Below are 7,108 nucleotides of genomic sequence, written 5' to 3'. Positions count from 1 at the left end.
AAATTTCCCAGTCTAGTCTCATAATTCTCAAACCTCTAAATCTGGTTCTGATGCTTTCTTTGCCTCTTCAAACTTTTCTTTTTTGTAACAGAGACAGAGACAGAGACAGAGGGAGAGACAGATAGAAACAGACAGACAGGAAGGGAGATAGATGAGAAGCATTAATTCTTTGTTGCAGCTCTTTAGTTGTTCATTGATTGTTTTCTTATATGTGCCTTGGCAGGGGGCCAGCAACCTTGGCCTAAAGCCAGCTACCATACAGTCATGTCTATGATCCCATGCTCAAGCCAACAACCCTGCGTTCAAGCTTGTAAGCCTGTGCTTAAGCCAGCAACCTTGGGATTTCAAACCTGGTTCCTCTGCATCCCAGTCTGACACTCTATCTATCCACTGCGCCACTGCCTGGTCAGGAAACTTCTCTTTTTGTTTGTTTTTTTAAAAAAATTATTTATTTATTTATTTTTTGTATTTTTCTTTTTTTTTTTTAATAATTTTATTTTTAATGGGGCGACATCAATAAATCAGGATACATATATTCAAAGATAACAACTCCAGGTTATCTTGTCGTTCACTTATGTTGCATACTCATCACCCAAAGTCAGATTGTCCTCTGTCACCTTCTATCTAGTTTTCTTTGTGCCCCTCCCCCTCCCCCTTTCCCTCTCCCTCTCCTCCTTCTCCCCGTAACCACCACACTCTTATCAATGTCTCTTAGTTTCACTTTTATGTCCCACCTACGTATGGAATAATGCAGTTCCTGTTTTTTTCTGATTTATTTATTTCACTTCGTATAATGTTATCAAGATCCCACCATTTTGCTGTAAATGATCCAATGTCATCATTTCTTATGGCTGAGTAGTATTCCATAGTGTATATGTGCCACATCTTCTTTATCAAGTCATCTATTGACGGGCTTTTTGGTTGTTTCCATGTCCTGGCCACTGTGAACAATGCTGCAATGAACATGGGGCTGCATGTGTCTTTACATATCAATGTTTCTGAGTTTTTGGGGTATATACCCAGTAGAGGGATTGCTGGGTCATAAGGTAATTCTATTTTCAGTTTTTTGAGGAACCATCATACTTTCTTCCATAATGGTTATACTACTTTACATTCCCACCAACAGTGTATGAGGGTTCCTATTTTTTGTATTTTTCTGAAGCTGGAAACGGGGAGGCAGTCAAACAGACTCCCGCATGCGCCCAACCAGGACCCACCCGGCACGCCCACCAGGGGTCGATGTTCTGCCCATTCGGGGCGTCGCTCTGTCGCGACCAGAGCCATTCTAGCGCCTGGGGCAGAGGCCATGGAGCCATCCCCAGCGCCCAGGCCATCTTTTGCTCCAATGGAGCCTTGGCTGCAGGAGGGGAAGAGAGAGACAGAGAGGAAAGAGAGGGGGAGGAGTCAAGAAGCAGACGGGTGCCTCTCCTGTGTGCCTGGCCGGTAATCGAACCCGGGACTTCTGCACGCCAGGCCAACGCTCTACCACTGAGCCAACCGGCCAGGGCCTTGTTTGTTTATTTTTTCCCAAGAAGTCAGACATCATATATAAGGTAAAAAAAAAATGAGGTATACAGGCGTTTAGTGTGAAGTTTTAGGTTTATTTGACTAGGAGTTAGACAGTATGTGTGCTGTTTGCTGTAGCTGATGTGTCAGTGGCTTAAATTTCCGATAGTGTGTTGTCTTTGGGTTTTCCTACAGAGTCCCTTTTAAATAAATTCTGAGACTTACAAGTGTGTCCACTGTAGTCCCCTATCATAATACACAGACTTAATGATGTGGTGGTAAAATATGGGAGAAATAAAGCATCCTGTCATCCTACAATTAGGTCTCTACCTTTTAGTGCTGCTGTAAACTTCACAAGCTTCTCAGTTTTGTTTTGCCCTTTAGGTGGGATTGGAAAGCTAGAAAGGGCTATAATTGGGTATTTCATTTCCCCCACATCATTTAGTCTCTGACAAAATCCACCTTGGTTAGGCTCTGATAAAACAGTTTTCCTGGAGGGGAGAACAGAATGCTGTGAGTATATTTCACAATAGTTACTTTTCCTGTCCCACTGCCAGGATCATGAGGGAAATTTTTCTCAGATCCTTATCCTGAGCACCTGGTGGGGATACTGAAGGAAAAACTAGTGAAAGTGTGAAGGCTTTTCCTAAGACTGGGTGCTTAGGAGATTTAGTCTCTCAAGCTAGTCCATGCCCAACAATTAGTCAATTGCCTTATAGATTTCATAACCAGTTGCTACTTCCATTTGCCATTTCTGGTCTAAGTTAGCTCTGATTCCCTGTGTTCGCCTTTCTCTCCAGTTTTTAGGGCGGTGTTTTGTCCTGGACCTCAAGTCTCTGATGGATTTAAGGAGAGTTGTTGATTTTCACATAGTTTAGTGTTTTTCTTCTTATGAGGACAGGAGTGACAACTTCACAGTCTTTACATGCTGGACCTAAAGCCACCCATCACCTTTTTTGTTTAATACAACTCTAAACTAAAAACAATTTTTACATTTTTGAAAACATTGAAAAATCAAAAGAGGAATGTTATTCATGACCAGTGAAAATTACATGAATAACAAATTTTACAATTCATATTTAAGTCTTATTGGCACGCAGCCATGCTCATTTGTTGACATATTGTTTATGTCGAATGTGGCTGCTTTTGCGCTCAAGAGGCAAGGTGAGTGAAGTTGACAGAGACCTTTTAGGTTCACAATGCTTTGAAATATTTACTATCTGGCTCTTTGCAGATGATGACCTAGAACACTAGAGCCTTCTTCCAATTTTTCTGGCTTAATCAATTTTTCAGTCTTTCTCTGTTGGCCCAAGACTATTTTATTTTCAATTCCAGCTACAATATTGGAAATGAAATTGGTAGCTGTCCTTAGGAGTACCTGACTTTCACACGTGCATATTCCTCAGCTTTTGTTTCCAGCTCAGTTTTCTTTTTTATTCTTCAGGCCCTTGGGAATTTTCTATCGTCTCAGTGACATAATAAAAAAAATTTATTTATTTTTTCTGAACAATGTAGATGTTTTGTAACAGGGAACTTGCCAGATTGTCAGAGTAGGAGTCCTATTCAATCTAATTTTTGTCTCCCCCTCCCACTTGTGGGCTTATCTCCTCTTCCCCCAACCCCACCAAGTAAGGGTGTTATTTCTATACTCTCTACCTTCTCCTTTCCTTCATTACACTTTTTTAAAAAAGATTTTATTTATTGATTTTAGGGAGACAAGGTGGATGGGAAGCATCATTCATTGTTTCTTGTATGTGCCTTCACCTGGCAAGACTGGAGTTTCGAACCAGTGACCTCAGCCTTCTAGCTTGATGCTTTATCCACTGCGCTCCACAGGTCAGGCTTTTGACACTTCTATGCCTGTTCTTGTCTTTAGCATCCACCCTATTCCCTTAATAGATTCCCTAACTGTGAATCAGTGGTGATGGCACCTTCTTTTTGACTAAAGGAATCCCCACTCTTTGATTTCTTGCCAATGACAGGATTTAGCTTGTTGCTCTTTTCTGAACATTTTGGGTCTCCTTCTGTCTTCCTCCCATGTCTAAGCACACACAATCTCTATTCCTATCCCTAACCTGTTTTTTTTTTGTATTTTTCCGAAGCTGTAAACGGGGAGAGACAGTCAGACAGACTCCCGCATGCGCCCGACCTGGATCCACCCGGCACGCCCACCAGGGGGTGATGCTCTGCCCACCAGGGGGCGATGCTCTACCCCTCCGGGGCCTCGCTCTGTTGCGACCAGAGCCACTCTAGCGCCTGGGGCAGAGGCCAAGGAGCCATCCCCAGCCCCGGGCCATCTTTGTTCCAATGGAGCCTCGGCTGGGGGAGGGGAAGGGAGAGACAGAGAGGAAGGAGAGGGGGAGGGGTGGAGAAGCAGATGGGCGCTTCTCCTGTGTGCCCTGGCCGGGAATGGAACCCGGGACTTCTGCACGCCAGGCTGACGCTCTACCACTGACCTGTTTAAACAAGCTCTTTTTGTTGACGTGGTTTAATTTTTATTTACTGATGTTATTATTTCAGGTTTCTTCTGCAGACTTGCTTCTTGAGTCTCCAGAGTCTGGTTTAATGCTAACTGCTTTTCTTCCTCTGTGCACACTGCTGCCCACATACTGTTCTGTCATTTGTAGATTGATTAGTTACTTCTGCAGCTGGTGCCATCAGTTACAAATGGCTTTCAATGAAGAAACAAGGAATATGGAAATACTGTGCAAACTGTAAAGCTCTGTACAATGCTAAGGACTAGTCAGGGATGAGATACACTGTGTGTGAAAGGCTTCTGAAACTAAAAAGTGGTCTGTGCGGGAAGAGAAGTCTGAGTCTTTCACAGGGGGAAATGGAACATCCTTTTTGGAAGCTGCTGCCAGTTTGATTTTTCTTTTATTTAGATAAAGCAAATCTATTTTTATCAAAGACCGAGGACAAAAGAATCACTGAGAAGTCCTCCAAGTCTATACTTCCAACAGCATCCATCTCTCCTGATTTGTTGTGCACCTATGAAATCTATGGAAGAGTGGAAGGAATTAGAGTGCTAATGGACAATGTGACGGGGAAATTTCAGAAGCTTATGTTAATTCAAAATGATGAATTAACCATGACAGCCAGGCTATGGTTCTGGGGCTGAGCCTGGGAAGAGGCAGGCTTCTGACGAGCATATCTGAGCAGGGAAACTAAAAGACCTACGGATGCAACAGAAAGAGTATTGGAGTAGGATTCTGGAGATTGTTTTCTTGCAAAAAAAAATTGATAACTGAATTGTAACATGAAGAAACCAGCTCCTTGTTGGATATGAGGTTGCCTTCTAACTCAACTTCAGTGATTCTATGATCATTACCAGTCAACATGGCTTTGGCTGAGTTAAAAAACTAGGCCTTGATTAATGGTTTTTGGTTTATTTGTTTATTATAATCCCCAGGGTCTTGATCCCATGTTTCTGTGTTCCTGATTTGTGTGCAGTCAGCCACTGAAGTTGATGCAAGAAAGAGAAGATACGTACATCCTTCCTTCCCACTAGGAACTGGCTGTTACATGGTATGTACCCAAGCCCCAAAACGTCCCAAAAGAAGCACTGGGGGACTTTAGTGTTGTTTCTGAGGCACATCCCTGATAACACAGGATTTGTCCCTTGTTTCCCACAGCATGTTCCAGACACTCCAACATAAGGAACTTTAGAACTTTTTGATTATATTCTTTATACAAATGAAAAGCATAATAGTAATTTCTAGCATTATAAACATTTCAGAATATTTTAATAAATTGCTTTGTGTTTCAGTCTAAGTACCAGCTTTAAGGGCACAATGAAAAGCTTGCTTTTTGCATTTAACTTCCTGTTACGTATGTTACTTCATTTAATTTCTGATTGACTCCTGGCTGATTAAGTCTAAGTAGTCAGTGCAGGAATTCTCATTAATACCCTAATGATTATACTTTTTTTTTTTTTTATGATACCGAGAGGAATGGAGAGATGTCAATTTGTTGTTCCATTTATTTATGCATTCACTGGTTGATTCTTTTTTATTTTTTACCCCTGTTGTTTGCTCATTCTTTATTTCTTGGTAAACCATTATCATCCATACCAAGAAAACCTTTAATGAATGTCAACTGCATGGTGAGAATAACATAATCCTGGCTCTCTTTCTCCTAGGCACTTACAATTAGAGACAGATAGTTAGAGTTGCCCTTCATGTCACAACCAGCCTTAGTGCCGGATCAGTATGCTCACCCCACCCCCTCCTCCCACCCCCGGGCACGCGGGCACTGCTGGCTGGTGAGACCATGACACGACCAGGGTGCTGGAGCAAGAGAGAGACAGTACAGGGACTCTGACTTGGGACACTCCCTTTAACACAGTATGTACCATTTCTCCCCTACACAACCCTATGAGATAGGTAGTAGAGCTCCCATTTCACAGATGAATAAACCGAGGTTTGCAGAAATTAAATAAGCAGGCCACATTTCTCCAGCTATTACACGGGGAGGCCAGGCGTTAAGCAAAAACTGTAGATCTTCACAATTCCCTCTCTTGATTACCTGGCCATACACGGCCACACATCAACTGTTGATTCTTGTACGTGCCCTGTGGATCAAACCTGCAATGTTGGGGTATTGGGATGATGCTCTAACCTGGATGAGCTATTCGGCCAGGTTTACTCATTAATACCTCAATGAATGTCAGGGTTGTAGTCTAGATGTAGAGGGAGGTTTCCCAGCTCTCCAGAGCCTAGAAAATGCATCAGATGCTTTACATTTGAGCTGTGCCTACTCGGCAGTCTTCTGCAAGCATGTCGCACCCTGATGCACAGGTCATTATCCCAGATCAGAATCTCTCCTGCTTTGTAAAGGCTTCATCCTCCCTCCATTTCCACTTCTGCTTCTGTCCTTCCAAGTCTAAACATGACTTCAGAAAGAAAAGTCACTTATTAATATCCAGACTTCAGTATTTACTTCTAGCTAAAACTTGTTTCTTTCCAACTAGACTGTAAGCTTCCTCTTGGTGACAGGAACTATGTTTTTCTATCTGGACTCCAGCACTTACAATAGTCTGTGGCACATAGTAATCACTTTGTTCAAAGAGTAAATGAATGAATAAATGAATTGTTTCTCTTAATGGACATTGTATGAGTGAAGACAATTAACTTAATTTTTAAAAAAACTATTGATTTTAGAAAGAGAGGGAGGGAGAAAAAGATAGGAACATCACTCTCTTCCTGTATGTGCCCTGACCGGGGATCAAACTGGCAACCTCTGCCATTTTAGGACAATGCTCTAACCAACTGAGCTCCAACCAGGGATACAATGAACTTTTCTATAATTGTTTTATTTTCTGTTTCTTAGTATTACTGAGACCAATTTCTAAGCTGTTCCCAAAATAGAATAAGCCCACTTCTGAAACAATACTCAAGTCTCTGAATTATATCATAATATATACATCTTTACACATCCTAGTCATACATTCCCCCTTTTAAGGGATGTAGTCCTACATGACTCACATTTAACTTGGCTACATTTTCTACTGCTTTTGTATATGGGCCAATTCTTGTTTTATTTGCTAGCTCTCAACACCCCCTGCCTTCAGTAGTATAATTGGAAGAATACAATGCATCTT

This window comes from Saccopteryx leptura, chromosome 3, assembly GCF_036850995.1.
Source record: "Saccopteryx leptura isolate mSacLep1 chromosome 3, mSacLep1_pri_phased_curated, whole genome shotgun sequence".
Classification (NCBI taxonomy): domain Eukaryota; kingdom Metazoa; phylum Chordata; class Mammalia; order Chiroptera; family Emballonuridae; genus Saccopteryx; species Saccopteryx leptura.
Note: the sequence above shows the minus strand (reverse complement) of the source record.